Here is a 17,966-nt window from a genome sequence, read left to right on the forward strand (position 1 = left end):
TCTTGCCTGGAGGGTTTGAATAGCTGATCACTCTCTTTTTACAGCATGGGGATGGATTTTAGGAGGTTAGCCTTCTCCACCATGGTGTCTTTTTTAAAGATTTATTTATTATGGACACATAATAAATACATATGCCTGTAGACCAGAAGAGGGCACCAGATCTCATTATAGATGGTTGTGAGCCACCATGTGGTTGCTGGGAATTGAACTCAGGACCCCTAGAAGAACAGCCAGCGCTCTGAGCCATCTCTCCAGACCCTGTCATGTTGTCTTAACACAGAGAACTCACTTTTACCTTGGAGAATAAATTAAAAATAGGGGAGATTGAGGCCGCACTGGGGCTGATATTTAGGAGAATGAGGTCACTTTCCCAATGACGCTCAATTCACAGCACTTGGGAAAGTCACCTTTTAAATTGTCATTCAGGTCAGGGGCTACAAACAGTGGCCCGTGGACCATAGCTGACATGCCAGTGTGATCTTTGGCTTGTGGAGTACCCTCAATGTTTAAAACCTAAGACATTTCAAACCCAGTCTTCTTGAATCAAACAACATCTCTTCACACCACAGGTCCCTGGTCTTACTAGCAATGGGTGGGACTGAGTGGCGGCTGCCGCGGTTGCAGAGGTCCAAGAAGTGCAGTTTGCCCCAGTTTCTATACAGATCTTCAGTTTCCCCACACAGATCTGTGTGAGCATCTGTTGAGGACTTACATGCTGCTGTCAAGATAAAAGCCGTTCTCTGGGGGCCATGAAGAGATAACTGGAAGCCCTGGGGCTCACTGGGAGAAAAATCAAGGGTATGGGAACAAGACCAAGGTATTGGGCCCCATGTGACCCAATTCTACACCAAAAGGATGCAGACCACAGTTTGTGACCCACCTCAGACAGTCTCTGTGCATGTATTCTGTTAAGATTTGCTGTGCCTCAGCATTTGCATAAAGAACTATTAAAATTAGCAGGGCAGTGGTGGCGCACGCCTTTAACCCCAGAGCTCAGGAGGCAGAGGCAGGCGGATCTCTGGGAGTTCGAGGCCAGCCTGGTCTACAGAGTGAGTTCAAGGACAGGTTCCAAAGCTACAGAGAAACCCTGTCTCAAAAAACAAACAGCAAAAAAAAAAAAAAAAAAAAAAAAAAAAAGATGGCCTACTCCTGGGAGTTAAATATTGACCATTACTCTCAGCTCTTGTTGCAAAATTAACTTCCTTCCTTCATTTCCTTATCTTCCCTTCTCTTTTTCCTTCTTGAAATTTTGTTAACACACAATAATTGCTATATTTAGCGCAAGAGTTTCTTGCTTGTTGGCGAGAGACTCACTGGCTTTTGCATTTAGCCTTTAATTGCGGCTAAACACCTTCCCTCCTTTCCTAGAGCCCCCATTTTCTCCAACAGCAGCCACATCTATTGTCTCTTCATTATTTTTTCCACAGCTCTCAGCCCAATCCATGACGCCCACCTGGGGTATCATCCCGATTTACCTCTGAAGATAGTTGTAATCATTGCCTTGGCATACACATTCCAGTGGCTGCGGTTGCTCAAGTAATGACACCCCTCTTTGTATCGCTCCTGGCACCAAGCGCCACCAGATGGACTCCAAGAAGAATAATCTAAGATGGAAACTCACTGGGGATGGACTCTTGGGGCTGACAAATTCAGAGGGAAGGGAAGAAAGCAGGATGGTGTATAGGAAAAGTAGGGTCTGTGTTGTCCTAACAGAGTCTTCATCCAGTCCCAGGATGGGGGCTGCTCTAGAACATTCTAAGTGGCACTCAATCAATATTCCTAGCGTCTCCAGCATGAGGATCTCTGTCCCTAGGGTGACTGCACATTCCATCATCTTGCTTGTGGAATGTGCCGATGTGGGACAATGGCATTGAGGAAATCTGTCCCTGAGATCTGGAAGGAGCCGTGAGTTTCATTCACGTGACTCAACACACACTTGATCCATGTGGCAATAAAATGGAAGTCGTGTGTGGGCTCTGGAGGGACTTCCAGTCTAGTGTGCAAAACTGGCCGCAAAGTGGTCATCTAGTGTGAGACCGTGTCACCTGACACCCTCAAGGAGACAGACTCAAGGATGAGTCATGTCTGGGTGGAGCGTGGGATGGGTTGGTGACCGTGTAAACTGTCATCATTGGGATGCCCACCTTTCTCACCCTCGGGCTAGCGCCTTTATCTCTACCCCACTTTATTCCTCTTCATTTGCTTTCAAATTGTTCAAAGTTACATTTGCTGCTGCAAGCTGAGGTGGGGGAGGGTAATTGAAACAGGAACATAGAAGATTCTTCATTACAGCTGAGGAGAGCCTTGAGTTTCTCTTTGGGTTGCCATCATTTGTTCAACTCTGAGTCCCCATTAAACCTATTTGGTGTGTGTGTGTGTGTGTGTGTGTGTGCGCATGCGCGCGCGCACACACACACATGCGTGTTTGTGTAGTATGACTGTGTGCGTGTATGTGGAGGTTAGAGTCAACATGGATGCCTCATCTACCGTTCTCCACCTTACTTTCTGAGATAGGGTCTCTCACCGAACGTGGAGTTTGCTTGACTGACTGACCAGCCAGCCCCGGGGCTCCTCCTGTCTCCACTTCCCCAGCGCCGGGATTACAGGCACACAGAGCTGTGCATTGCCATTTACACAGGCCCTTTTGCATGGGTGCTGTGGGTCCAAATTCAGGTCCTCATGCTTGCTCAGCAAGTACTTTCCTGAGACATCTCCCGAACCCCTAAGGTTCATTGTTTCCTCAAAGAGGAACCGTTCTAATAACCTGGTGGATCAAGGAGCTAGACCTGTTGACTTTTAAAAATGGTCCATTTTGAATGCTTAGAGTATGACTCTTAAGATGGTGCTAGAAGGTAATCTCCTTGCAGGATCTGGTCAGAGGCTTCTCTGCTTCCCCCAGGCTCTAGCTAGCATTGCCAACAGCAGGTTCCTTCCTGGCAGTCGTAGATGCCATCTTGGAGGTGAGGTCATGAAAAGCGGGGGTGTGAGAGTGCTGTGGGCAAAATGACAAACTTCAGGGAATTTTCTAGATTGACGTAGAAGGGTCAGAAAAACACCCTCAGGCAAAGGCGCTTTCCTACGTGTGCTTGCAGCATCCTGGATCTGCGCATTGGGGTGGTCCAGTCGAGTTTTCCCTGGCAAAGCAGAAGGCTGATGCGATCTGGTGTGACTCACCCGCTCGACTAACAAACTAAGGCAAATGCCCCAGCTGGTTGCTCCATCGTTAGCTAAGTTGCTAGCTCAGAAACTGGACTCCCCTCTTGACATGCCCGGGCTTTACACAAACCAACACGTCCACTTCAGAGGAGCCTGAAGCTACTGAACCTTAACACCATTGTTTCTCTTTCAAGACGCTTGTTTTCCTCCCTTTCTCAGTCAACATGCCTGAGACCCCAGCTAGATCGCCCCCTCCCCTCCCCCAACATTGCCCGCCCTCTTGCAAAGACTTTCAATAAGAATCAGAATCAATGCTTCCGTCTTATTCGTTGTTTTTCAAATTACCACTTACCTATGATTCCGATTTTATAAATCATATGTATTGCATGTATCTAAGGCACTGTACATTTAAGTATATATAAAAAACTGTTTTATAGACTATGTTGTATGTTCTATATAAATATGCATTGTACACATGTATATTATTAAATTGGAATCCAGCGTCAATTCTGCTATCCAACATATCTTTTCTCCCTTGAAGATGCTCCAGTCTCCCATACTCACTTTCAGACGGTGCTTACATAGTTTATTTCCCCATTAGTCTGTCCACTGAGAACACATCAGCCATATTAACCAGAACCCCCAGAGGACCTCTGAGCACTCCTGCATGCCTTGGAATCAGACCACCGTCTGGCTGGGGAAGTGGTAATGCAGGACATTAACAAAGCAGCGGACGATTGTATCTGGGACAGAGAGTGGATAAGCTCCTCCCAGACATTTGTCCACTTACCATACATCTAAGCAACCAAAGCTATAAATGGTCCTGTCACTGTGCCTTAACAAAGGTTGCAACACAACACCACAATGAAGCATGCTCAGTAGTCATGGATTTGCATGTGGGCAAAATAGGGAGTCCAGGTCTAATCGAATCCTCCTGACAGATTACGATGTTGCCATCCACAATTAAGACGCATGCATAATTCATGAATTGTTTAGTGCATATCATTTTTATTGGCCCCATTTCATCATAAACTCTGTTCGGGAGTGGTAATCAACTTTCTCACACGCTTTGTATTCTATTGACAGCAATACCAGATTGCACAATTTTTCTTGAATCACTAACGTTTTTGTGTCTTTGTATTGGAAATTAATTTCAAGTTGAAGTGTAAATACACCAGTTAATACTAAATACTTAAGTGTTATGATTTTTTGCCATTAGTGGCTATAGTGACAAAAATATTCAAAAGTGGCCCCACACTGTGACAGTGGAGGCTGAAGTCTGGAGTGGCTGCCTTGTGCTGTGTAGCTTCTTGAAGGCTAAGCAGGAGCCACGGTGCTGACACGGAAATAGCTGTGAGGTATCCTTTTGCTTTTAGTTTTTTTGAGACAAGGTTTCTCTGTAGCTTTGGAGGTTGTCCTGGAACTCGCTCTGTAGACCAGACTGGCCGTGAACTCACAGAGATCCGCCTGCCTCTGCCTCCTGAGTGCTGGGATTAAAGGCGTGCGCCACCAATGCCCAGCTCTGTGAGGTATACTTGAAGAAAGCTGTCTGTAAGGAGCCTGAATGACACATCTCATGTCTGTAAAACATGACGAAAACGAACATGAACAGGCCCTTACCTGTTTCTCCGTGGCTTATCTAGATGTGGGAAGGATGTGTGGATTGTTAACCTGGGGGGGGAGGGGTGGTGTTAGAGGGCCCTAGGGAAGACAGAAGCACCCATGACTCAGCCAAATAATGCTCTTTGCTTTGATCTCAACTGTTTCAATAGCCTACACACACTCTATGGACCACAGGAAATAAGGACGGAACATACTTCCTAGACAGGCATAGCACCCTGCAATTCAGAAAACCATGGCAAGGCTTCCTTTCATTGAGAGCAAATGTCTGAACTAGAAAGCCTGTCCAGGTGGATCCTTGACTAGATAACGAAGCAGGCACGTTTTTCTACTTATGTGTGGCTCCACTGAAGTGGTAGCTTATTTAATATAGTCACCACCATTTGTCCCCCTAATTCCTCCCTGCTACAATTTGTAGTTCCCAAAGACTCATGGGTGTTGTGCTGTCCATAGAGCATAGCTAACATATCAGAGAGCACGGCCCTGAAGAAAATGGACTTGCCTCCTTCCGGAAGCTATCAACCATCAGTAGTTCCTCCCCTGGGGTAGGGGTTCTTGGACCCCTCTGCAATCTATGCTGTGATGCTAACTGGATTGATCTTGTGCAGGTCTTGTGCAGGCAATCAACCACAGCTGCTGTGAGTTCATGTGTACAGGGTTACTGTCCTGTTCAGAGGGTATCTTTTGTGCTCCATCCCTCCCCAACCTCTGCAGACCAGTGTGTGTGTGTGTGTGTGTGTGTGTGTGTGTGTGTGTGTGTGTGTGCATATAGAGGTCTGAGGTTAGTTTTTAGTGTCATTCTTCCAGTCACATCTGTAGTGAGATATCCACCCCTCCCTCACCTGTACCGCTGACCATACCCGATTGGGCATGGCCACAGGTGAGGAGGTGACAGGGAGTGAATTTAGGTCTGGGGTCAGGGCAGGTGGCTCTCTTTTGCATCCGGTTGGGTCACAGGGAGCAGCCAGTGCGAATCCTTAGAGCGGGAACCTATGGTGGCCATCTGCTTCTTGTGTAAGTGACCTCTCCCCAAAATAAATTGTATTTAACCTGTATTTGAGCCTAGTCCCGTGAATCATTATCCGTGCCTCTGCATCTGGTCCACCTACCCCGGTTTTGTCCTGTTTTTTGAGATAAGGCCTCTTACCTGGCCTGAAACTCCTCAGTTAGGCTGACTGGCTTCTCTTGATTTAAAATAGTAACTCACATATACATTTAACCTTAAAAGATAAAGTGAAAAAACAATTCAACATCATTTAAGATGGGGAAGGGGAGAGTCTGTCTGTTCACAGAAAGCCTTACATCTGCCAGTTCAGACTGGGGGGATGATGGCGCCACGCCTTTCGGTGTTCAATCCCCGGAACCCACATTGTGGGAGGAGGAAGTTACTCTGGTAAGTTGTCCTCTGACCTCTGCATGTCTACTGTGACACACACACATATGCACGCACACAGGCATGCACACGGGCATACACATACGCACACACTTGTACACACCACAAGACACAATATGTGAAAAAACTTAAAAAATGAACAACAAATTAAACAACACATAAAATAGAACAAGGACACAGTTTCAATAATGCCCTGGGGATCAAGCGGGAAAATCAACAATCCAGAAAACTGTACACCACAAAGGGTCTACTTGAACAAAATTTGCAGGTGACAAAGACACAGGTGGAGGATGAATCTGTAAATCTAAGGAAAACAACTACAAAAAAATTGTGTATATCAGTCTAAATGTAAAGGAAAAGTAGACATCTGATTCTAATATTACATTAATTTTTTAGATGAAAACATTTTGTGGGCTTCTTTTTTTAAAGCAAAACTTACCACTTGGAGATATATATTGAAATATTTAGTGATTTTTCTGCTATTAATAATTGCTTCAAAACAATCAGAGGTGGATTACTGTAGAAAAGAAATGACTGGCTCATGCATTGATAATTGCCTAGGCTAGTAAGACAGGTATGTGGGAACTATGCTACTATATATTCTGGTATACGTTTGCATGTTTATAATAAGTGTGTTGTGTGTGTGTGTGTGTTTGTGTCTATGTGTGTGCGTGCCCATGGGGGGGGGAGTGAATGGTCTGTATTTATCCAGACCCCAAACTGGAAGCAATCCACACAGCTAATACCTTTCAATAGTTTCTCACAATAGTATTCAATATGGTGACTATGTAATTATATGAAGCCACATCCCTGAATCTCACAAACACGATTGGAATGAACACAAACACAATTGGAGTGAAATCAACCAGACCCAAGAATACGTACCGGGGCCGCAGAGGCTGCAGCATCTTCTATCTCTACTGCGGGGCATGTGAGGTCCAGCTTCTCCTCTCTCTCAACGTCATTTACTTTTGGTCTTAACAGGAGACTTCCGAATGGGCGAGAAGTGGTATCTCCTTGAGTTTTGTTCTTCACATCGTCAATGACCACGAGTGATGAGCATCTTAACATGCGTTGCTCAACACTGTGCGTTTTGACCCTGTTGAATCCAACAGCATGAGCTTTTCTTCCATATTTCCTTCTAAACACTGGATGGTTCTCTCAAGTCAGTGTGTGTGTGTGTGTGTGTGTGTGTGTGTGTGTGTGTGTGTGTGCGTGCACGCGTGCGTGCATGTATGTTAGGTGAGAGTTCTGCCTCCCGCTCTTGAGTATTTCCCATCACCATCCGTTCAGAAGACATTTCCTTTCCCTACTGACTAGTTTTGGTACCACTGCCCTGGATCATCTGACCCTACTGCAGCACTCTCCAGCGGGCCTGAGCATGGCAAGCCTTGCCCTCTGGCCTGCTGCCTCTGATGCTAACCCATTAGATTACAATCCTAAAGCTAGACACCAAAGTCTATTCCCTTATTTGGCTACTTTCTTATGCCTGACTAAAACTCCAGGGTCTAGTTATGAAAACACCGAGGTCCAGCAATTAAAATTTATCATTTGACTATACTGGCCAACACATTCAATCAGGACTTACCAACTCACTCTAACACAGTCTTCCCCTTTTTTCTCCTTACAAACCACTTCTGCAGCCACATCTGTTGCTGTTTGTGCCTCATTCAAAGGCAGTCACCGCCCCCCTGCTCTTGGGTAATAACTCTCCTTTGTGCTGAGAATTTGGTTGTGTGTATTCTCTACCAATTCCAAGGCCCCTTCACATATGTGTGAGGGTCTGGTTTTTAAAATTTACAAACAGAATTACTATATGATGCAGCAATTCTGTTTTGGGGTGTCTAGGAAAAAGAACTGAAACCAGAGTCATGAAAAGCTATTTGTACATGTACATTGCGGTACTGTAACAGTTAAAGCATGGAGGCATGCACTAACACGTGTGTAAATGAAGTGTGTGACAGCCAAAGGCATATTAGTCATCCTTATACATGCTGCAGCCTTGGAGATATTATACTAAGTGAAACAAAACAGTCACCAAAGGACAAATGCATGACTCTGCATATACAGTGTGGTTAAAATATCCAAAAATCATACAAAGTAGAAGGGCAGTGGTCAGAGACTAAAAGGAGAGAGAATGGAGAAGTGTTGCTTGACAGGTGGTACACTGGTACCATCCAACTATATGCTCAAAATAGAGAAATGGTAAATTCTTATGTCAAATACATTTGTCACAGTAATTTTTAAAAATTTAAAATCATATATACTGAGTACTTTCATTTGTATATCACCCAGAAACAGGTGAAAATTAACCAATCGTGCTACACGGGAGTAGAGGGGTTAATTTCGGGGGAGAAGTATAGACAAACTTACAAGGAATCACTGGCCATGTGTTCCGAAACCTATGTCCCCTGAGTGGCTAATGACTGCCGAATATTTCTGTGAGCATATTTTACTTAAATAATGGTGTTTTGGTTTTATTTTTGAGAAAGGGTCTTGTTATGTAGCCCAAGCTGGACTGGAACTCACAATCCCCTTGTCTCTCAGCCTCGTGAATGCTGAGATGGCAAAAATACACCAACATTTGCCATGTCAAAAGTAAACCAAAGACTCGAAAAGAGTATATAACCTTTTCCTTGGCAGTGTCTCATGCTACCTTTGAAGAGCCAAGATGGGTTCACTGCAGAGAGCGTGGGAGATACGACCCTGTGAGAACAGAGTCTGGGGGTGAGCTAGACACAGGAATCTTGTCAACAGCAGGAAATGTCTTTTCAAACAAGAGTTGAAGGGACATCCAAAATCAGAAGTTGTTAGGCAAGAAGATCCAGGCCGCCAAGAATGTGCTGCACACACTGTATTAGGGAGGCTCAGGCAGAAGAGAGTTCCAGGCAAAGAGCCTCAGGGGCCTGACCTGAATCAGCAAGCTGCACCTAAGGCAGCCACTGGGGTGCGTTCAGACCCAAGTTAGTGTTTCTTGGTAGGTGAGCAGATTATAGCGAGAACTGGGCCTATTTCAAAAGGCATGGGCGGGGTGGGGGGGGAGCCGAAATGGTACAAGAACAAAAGGTCCAGACCTCCGGCCTGAACCAAGAGGCAGCAAGGAGTCACTCAAGAAACTAATGATATGGAAGAATTTGGCCAGCACTGCCAAAGTTCACCCATGCTGGTTGCTAAACAGCAACTAGAAGATTAGTGCCCAGCTTTCTTATGTTACAGGACCATATAGGCAAGCTACGTCAGGGTGACTGTAGTTGCATGCTGTCCACTGGTGAAGTCTAAAATGCAGAGAACTCCAAACCCAAACACCAATACATTAAGGAGGCTCAGGTTCAGAACCACAAGGACCGGAGTTCGAGTCCCTGCTCTGTGGCTTTCCTAGCAGGGTGAGTTTGGATAGGTCCGCCATAGGGTTCATTTCCTCATAAATTGGGGTGCGTTTACCCATCACTCTGCGTGCATCTTACACGCTAGGATTCTTCTTCCTCAGAGCTGAGCACTATTGTTTCAAAGTCTTGTGGTTAAGACGTAGCATAGATCTCCAGTCACAGCTCATGACTGCACAGAGCACTGTTGTTCCAAAGTCTTGTGGTTAAGACGCAGCATAGATCTCCAGTCACAGCTCATGACTGCACAGAGCACTGTTGTTCCAAAGTCTTGTGGTTAAGACGCAGCATAGATCTCCAGTCACAGCTCATGACTGCACAGTACAGGAAAAGTATAACCAGCCAAGAGCCACCCAGAGGGTCTCAAATGCAGACTGCAAAAGAGCCAGAAAAGGAAACCCTGGACTGTGAGTCCACACAGTCTTGGGTTGTGACCTAGAGTAAGCTGCTGTTTAACTTCGTCCTCTGGACACCTCCCCTTAACGAGACCCAGTGGCTGGAGAACCGCATAGTCGTACTTGAAAGAAAGGGCTTGTAAAAAAAAATTTAGTCCTGTTTAATGCCAAGCAAATATTTTTTGTTGCATTTTAAAAACCAGGGTGCCTTATATTAGAAACAACTATGACATTCTGGTTTCTTTCCTCCACTTTGTCTAAATGTTACTAAGCTCGTACAGTATACATTCTGATCAATGCCACATCTGGAAATAGATACGACTTCCATTTTTTTTTTCTGTTGTTATCAACTGAAGTGCAGCCAACCCAAGTATCAGCATTCTAGGACACTTGCTGCTCATTGCCTCAAGACTTAATGTATGCCTGAAGCTGGCTTGGGTGTCTTGGCCCAGAGACTTAGGAAGCTAAACTATGAAGTCAAGTCCCGCCAGCTTACACCTCTTCCAAGCTCCTCCCTCCAGCTGTTAGCAGGATCCAATCCCTTGCTGTCATGAGGCTGCAGGGCTCAGCTCCCTGAGGTCACCTGCTCCTTGACATGGGACCTTCTACACTCCAGGATTCCTCAAGGTCAGTGGCAGAGAAAGTCACATGCTTTGGACTTCTCCAGTCTCTCCTTTGAAGGGCTTCCCTGACTGGTCCAAGCTCAGTCTGGATAGCTTCCTTTTGTGTGATCTTAACAGCCTTTTCGTATGGGCCTTGTACCCAATTCCCTTTCCTTCTCTCACACACAACAACAGAGATCTAGAAGTCATCTTAGAATCCTGAATTTGTAGTGGCTTCTGATTTCCTTTCCCAACAGCCTTCTTTCCCAGAGGGCTGTATCTCAAGTGACTAGCCTTGTCCCTCTTTCCCGGAGATTCCATCCCAGAGCATAAAACCACTTGCTCAGCATATTTTGCTATGACAGACAGCCGTTGCCTGAGGTATTATTCACTGGGCAGGACTAACGGCCCCTCAGAGACCCCAAACTGCTGGGCATGACAGATGGCTTATCTCAGGTATCCATAGTGAGACTCATGGTGTAAAAATTGTAAGTGAATTAAGGAAATTGTCATTTCCGCTGTCTGGTTTAGTGTGTACAGATCAGGCTATCTGACTGGTATTGGTATCAGCCAGGAAAACTTGGGTGTCACCAACTCACCATCCTGGTCCCAGCCTTCAGGCTCTGGACACCACCACCACCACCACCACAGACCAATCTGCCTCTTGAGCAATATGTATCAAGTCTTTTTCTTATAGTGTATACAGTACATGAGGGTAGGGGTCTCCCTTAGAACCCATGGACTAAGAAGTTTCTCCCATTGTACTCACTTTACAACCTCTCTGGACCCTCTGCCACTCTGCCTCATCTTCCCTTATAATGATCAAACAATAACAACAAAACCATCTCATGGACTATAGCTGGAGGCACCCTGGTGATCTGTGGGCAAAACAAACTCCACAGTTCCATAAAAAACCCTCCTTACTTTTTAGTGGGGTCTTTCAATGGGACCTAGCAGTGTTCACCAAGTCAACAGCAATCTCACCTTCGTCACCTTTGACTAAACCTGGGAGATGCTTTTCACCAGGAGACGTGAACCCTGTTGGCATCAACTTCTCCTATACATTTCTGGGCTATGGGTTTGTGATTGTGTGCATGACCTACTAGACTGTGAGTTCCTCAAGGGAAAGGACAGTAGCTTGCTCTCGGTTTGATTCTTACTGCCCGGCACACAACTCTATTCGTAGCATCCTCTTAGGATGGGTAAATGAAAAGCCACTCAGAACTAAATAGCTTTTGTTCCTTTTGCCAGTGGCTGGCTGGTGTAGTCATTGGTTGGTTAATAAAGTCTAAAGCGGCCACCTCTCTCCCTCTCCACCCCCTTTGTAAGACCATCTGGTGTAATGGAAGGGAAAGGAAAACTTGAAGAAATTAAGTAAATGACGTTAGGGCCTGAGCGGAAGCAGATTCGCTAGGAGCTATTCTTGTCAGCTCATAACAGGAGAAACATAAATACACTTTAAGGAAGAGGAAATTCAAAACAGACCAGGGAAAGCAGGTCCGAGGCTTTGAAAAACAGTAAACTTGGAACTTGCTACTCAGGGGCCAGGAGGCCATGACCCTAGGCAAATGTGTTTCTTTGGCTGTTGCTGTTTGAGACGAGCTGTCGGGAGCTCATGGGTCCCGCCTCTTCTTGGCAGCACAAATTAGTTTTTAAGGGTGAAGTTTAGGGCTTGGGTGCCTTCTTTCCCTTTATTGTGAACTCGAGGGACTCTTGCGGAGTGTCGCCTTTCTTCTAAGTGACCCCCACCTCCATTTGGTTATCTTTTCTGCTAGATATTAATTTTCAAGGTACTTAAGGAACATACAAATCTTGATTGGACGGTCGCAAGCCCGTCTTAACTGACCAAAAAGGTATGGCTTTCATCTTAAAGACCAAGTTAACCCACAGATGGTTATTTTGAGTTCAGAAAAGTGACTTCCCTTGCTCATGGTGACTTGTAACCATACGCCTCAAGTCCCTTTAACTGAAGGCAAGGCAGGGTCTGCAAGCCACACTTCAAAAACTCCAAGGGTTCTGAGGCTAGCTAGTATTTTTAAATTAAAAATTACGAAAATTTCCTGGGATTGCTGACAGTGGCTAGTTATCTACAGAGCAGAGAGACAGGGTATAGACTAAAGGGCTTGGTTGCCACACAGCTCCCAAAATACAGGAAAAGAATACTAGAAGGGATTCTCTTGACATTAGGACCAATGCTCATACAGTTCTTTTTCCTTTTTCTCCTGTGTTTGACATAGGGTCTCATTTATGTCAGGTCGGCCTGGAACTCCCAGTCCTCCTACCTCCCTCCACCTTCCAAGTGCTGGGATTACAAGCATGCACCACCACACCCTAGTCCTGCACAATTTCTCCGCCTTTGTGCAGCTGCCTAGTACGTCAATGTGTTGTTCCAACTGCTTTGTGCTGTGATCCCATTTGGAGAACCCCAGCTGCTTGCTACTCTTCATGAACAACCTGGGAGAGGCAGCCAGTCCAGGGTTTCTTACCGAGCTCGCCCTGGGTATGAGATTGCTACTTCATGAACAAGGCCCTAGCCTCCATGTGCTATGCCCTGAGACAGGAGGAAGGTTTGTATATGTTAGACTTCTTGAAAGTCTACTGCACAAGTACTTGGGCCTGTCGTCACAGTAAGGGACCAGAGATGAACTGGGCAGTGGGGTTGGGAGAATGTCCTCAGCTGACTTCTGGTGCTAAAGAAAGGTTTTTCTAGGGTGAAGCCCCATCACCGCTCCAATGCTAGGGCTTTGCAGGAAATAATCGAAAGACTAAGCAGGAGCATCACGATAAAGGGTATGAAGTGTGGTTCCTGCTTGAAGGAATCCCCATCTTAGATCACTGGTTAGTCAAACCCAACCCTGCTGTGTACTATCTTTGGCTACTAGGCCAAAGGTTTGCAATACCCTGTCTAAGTGACTCTCTGAACAGGCCTGCCATGCCCTTTCTCGTCATGTGACCTTAGATAGTGCTTGGCTCTATCCCTCATGTCCAACTTTGTTCACCTGGTGACTTTGAACTACTATTTTGCCCTCTCTGAGACACAGAGCCTTAACTAGTAAAATGGAGATGATGTCCACATAAGGAAGTCATTGTGAGGTTTGGGTGAGACCAGGTGTTAGGGTGTTTGCTTCTGTGTCTGGGACACGATGGGGACAAAGCCCTAGACTCCCTGTGTGATCAAGCCCACAATAAAAGTAGTTCTGAACACCTAACAGAATCGTGTCTGAAAGCATTTGTCGCCTTTCTCCTACTCCATCCCTGGGTTTCTCTCCTGTCCTCCACCCCATACTGGCAGAGCCAGTTTTTCCGGGCTTAGAAAATAGATTCTCAGTTCTAGATTCTCTCGAGTACTTAACCCACTTCTCTCAAGAGGCAGCAGGACCCCACTTGCTATGCCATCCCTGGGTTCCCTGTGTGTTGAGGTGCCACACCCATTGGTGGAGAAGAGGACTGTGAACATAAGGTATAAGGCCCACTAGAATCTTGGGGTGGGGGCTCTGCCCACTGGGTCCTTCTTGATGAAGTCCAATTAGAGGCCGAAGGCTCGGATGCTGTTTTGAAAACGATAATTTTTCTCCCTAAATCCCATCTGGCTAGGCTCAGCAAGCACATTCCCTTCTCCAAAAGCCGTATAGATTCAGAATTATAAGCTAGACACCCCTCCCCATTATCTCTCGGAGTTTTCCATTTACTGTGATTTCCACTTGCACTTGTATGTTTAGTGCTTTGTTCACTGTTTCCTTCCTTTGTTTTTATTAGCCTGTGTGTAAGAGAAGTTCCAAAAGAAGAGACACAGTAGGAGGTGGGTGCTGTATCCCTCTCCTTTAGGGGCTGGAGCAATAAGCTGCTTGTGTAGGGAGAGACATTTTTTTCAGTGGTGTAGCCATTAGTAAGTTGCCCGTGTTCCTGTAAATAACCCCTTGCTAATATTCCTATATGTAACCCTAATTAAACACATAGTTTCTTTAAAAGTCTTATCATGCTCAGAACCCAGTCACGTGACCACGTGCCTATAGTACTCTGGGAGATGAGGTCTTTTCTTCTGGGCATTTATGCAGTCAACTAAAAAAAAAATACAACTTTCACTGCGATAGCAGAAGGTCATCATGGATTTTGAGGAACAATTAGCGGGGATTTTGATCGTGAGGAACATTGCTGGGTCTGCAAGCACCAGGTATTCCAGCATTTAGATGAGTGAATGGTCTGTGGAGAGATGGTGGTGGTTTAGACAGTAGGGTAGAGATTTAGAGAGGTGGACGGGTATGGGGTAGGAGGTTGGAGGTAGATTGGCTGGACCTACCCCTATGTAGCCACACAGGTACCTGTGATGGAGCGCGAAGCATGGCTCACTGACACAAGCCGGCACTTTCTGGCACTTTCTCCTACCGGACTGTCTTAACCCACTTAGGCGGGAAATCAACGGAGGCAAATCGAATTCAAATCTTTTTCATACCGTCTAACTACCTGAAAGGACTTGAGTGTATGCAATCTTGTCTGTAAATTGGGGTGAGCTGGGTTAATGAATTCAGATGCTAAGCACAGTCCCTGGTACAAACTGGCTCTTCTGCTGCCAGTTAGTTCCTCTGCCATGCTAGACTGTTACCCATCTCTGTTTATGAGGAGAAGAATATGTGAATCGGGCTATCTTAACAGAGCATCACCCAACAGCTTCTAAAGAACAGCAGGCACCTGCTGGGCCTCTACACAATGCCCCATTCTTGGTGGAACCTTGCCTAAACACCTTTTCCCAATATTCCTGGACTGGACAGGCTGTGGCGTCATGGCCCATCTTCAGAGGCCCACTGCAAATGTCACCTCTTTTCTGAGACGTTTCTGACACACTGCCCAACAAGCCTGCACGAAAGAGTCCCTCGCTTTCTCCTCCCACGCTTCCAGCTCCTGCTTCTGCTTCTTCTGCAGCTTGTCAGGGGCGTGGAGGAAGCCAAACAGCTGGGCTCCGCTGTACCGGCGGCATGTGTAGCACAGGTTTTCCTTATTTTTTTTCCAAAGAACCCAGGCATTGGGGGCAGTGAGACTGACCTTGAGGTAGCAGCTGACCTTGAGTCTCATCTTGATTTCACCGTGCTATTAGCTGTAAACAGGAGGACCCGTGCAGAACCATAGTCCACACCTTCATACATATTCTGTCTCTCCGTGCCTACCATTTCCTGTACCCTTGTTAATTCCTCCCTTCCTTCCGTCTAACCCAGGAGGGTTGGGACACTCCAGCCCTACTGCAGTCAGTTACTCCGGGGGGCCAGACCTTGGCATGCATTCTTGAGTCCCTCATTCCTTCCTTACCCTCTGTGTTTGGTAAATTGCATGGAGGACCCAAACGATGCACAGGGGTTAAGGGATGGCTAGTGTGGGACCCTAGCCTACTCACTGTCCTGAATGTAAACTCTACCAGCACCTGTTTTGTCTGCTGCCCCTGCCCAGTACAAACCATCAAACTCCACATGAGAAGTCAAGTGCCCAGAGGCAGTCCTTTTCATGGCAGTCTGGGGTACAAATACCTATCCTTGATGTCATTTCTGTTGGTAAAATCATATTCACTTCTTTCGTCTAATTACTCTGCTGTCTGGCAGGTCCCATGTGGCAGCGCCAGTGCCTCCTGGGGTCTGAAGGAGACCCGGTCTCCAAGAAGAGGACATGCTTTCTCAGTTTGTATTTCATGGAGCCCAGAGAATTAGAGAGGACTTTTTAATCTAAAGGTATGGCTGATGCTTAAGTCAAAAAAATCGCAATATGAAATTTGAAAGCAAATTACGGTAAAGTTCATGTTCATGTAGTGTCCAGTCTTAAACCTTACTCCTTGCTGACTGAAGAACCAGGGATGCAGAACTAAGTCTCCTGAATTTCTCTAAGCAAAATCCCATATCTACATGCAATAGCGTCTCAAAGTCGTGCTTGTTATAAGCAACCTCTGGTAAAAGCCAGAAACATCTTTAAGCATTGGAGGGTTGCCGCATACGTAGTGGCAAATGAGATTTTTCTCAAAATTCCCATTTTCCCGTCGACAGCTCAGATGTCATTGGCAACAAACTCTCTCAGTTCCTCCTCCGGATGTCACATATTCCCTTTGTTCATTTCTTACTCATCTATACTTTGGGCCCATGAGTTAAAATTTCAGTACAATCAGAAGACTGAGAAAGTTTTAATGTCATTAGAGAAAGAGCGCAGCCCTTGGGAATCCCCTAACATGGTCTCACAACCACACTAGCCACAGTATTAATCATCAGTGATAGAAATTCTGGGTGAACTAATAGGAAAGGCCAGTCACAATCACCAGGGGAGGAGATTTGCTCCTAGCTCCACCTCGTCTGTGAGCCTCAACTATATAATAATGCCTTCCGCCGGGCATTGGTGGCGCACGCCTTTAATCCCAGCACTCGGGAGGCAGAGGCAGGCGGATCTCTGTGAGTTCGAGACAAGCCTGGACTACCAAGCGAGTTCCAGGACAGCCTCCAAAGCCACAGAGAAACCCTGTCTCGAAAAACAAAACAAAACAAAACAAAAAAAAATGCCTTCCATAGAGGACTATTAGAAAAAATGGTGCTTTTGTGTGTAAACCTCTGGGTGAATTAAAGGATCTTGGCAATTCTTTTCATATTTGAGGGTTACCCTGGAGGAAGAGAAAAGCTTAAGTGTCCAGTCATATTGTCCAGATGACCGTCTGCTCTGCCCACAAGACTCAGTCTAGAACCCCATAGCGTCTCCCAAGGCCACCTTCCCCTTTCTTTGCCTCGTCGATTCGCAGAGCTCCAGAGAACCTCGTTCTGCCCAGCTGCCCCCGTTGCTTGAACTATGCAGCCCTGCACTCTCCAAGGTAGTCACAGAGCAAGCGCCATTCCAGGGCTAGGCCTAAACCCCCACTCCACAAAAGGAAAATATGATTACTTGGACTGAACAAAACAAAACTTTTGCTCAGTGAATGGTCCTGTAGGGACCTGTAGACCAGGAGAAGATATATCTGAAGGCCACAAAGTTGCCAAGGAGTCCTGCTTAGGATATATGAAGAATCCTTTCAAGTGATCGATGAAAAGCTACAGGAAATGCAAAACAGAAAACTAGCAAAGGCGCAAGAGACATAGGATACATCTATATTGTTTCCCCTATTGCGTGGGAGTCCAGATCTGGAAATTAAAGTGAAAATTAAATGTGATAGTGTGTTGACAATATCATAATCCTGAATAACTTGCTAGACATTTCCTTTACACCAAGAATAAATCAATCCAAACGACTGAGTACGTCTTTTAAATCCTGCAGAGCAGATCTAACTTCCAAGACATTTCCTTTACACCAAGAATAAATGAATCCAAATGACTGAATATGTCTTTTAAAGCCTGCGGAGCAGATCTCCGGTTTGAATTTCCTTTCTTTCCACTCTCTTTTCCACTTCTTTCTTGGAACTTTCTTT

The 17,966-nt window shown here is 45.8% G+C and overlaps 1 long non-coding RNA gene across 1 annotated transcript; it reads right to left on the bottom strand.

Annotated features, from left to right (window-relative positions):
* Positions 1-4,157: 4,157 nt before the first annotated feature.
* On the bottom strand, positions 4,158-8,815 carry LOC121133685. Its single transcript, XR_005870642.1, has 3 exons — positions 7,055-8,815; positions 5,924-5,996; positions 4,158-4,736 (listed from the first exon to the last, which is right to left on the bottom strand). It is a non-coding gene; the product is annotated as an uncharacterized LOC121133685 (long non-coding RNA).
* Between the last annotated feature and the right edge of the window lie 9,151 nt (positions 8,816-17,966).

This window comes from Mesocricetus auratus, unplaced genomic scaffold (genome assembly GCF_017639785.1).
Source record: "Mesocricetus auratus isolate SY011 unplaced genomic scaffold, BCM_Maur_2.0 Super-Scaffold_100023, whole genome shotgun sequence".
NCBI classification, from domain to species: Eukaryota; Metazoa; Chordata; class Mammalia; order Rodentia; family Cricetidae; genus Mesocricetus; species Mesocricetus auratus.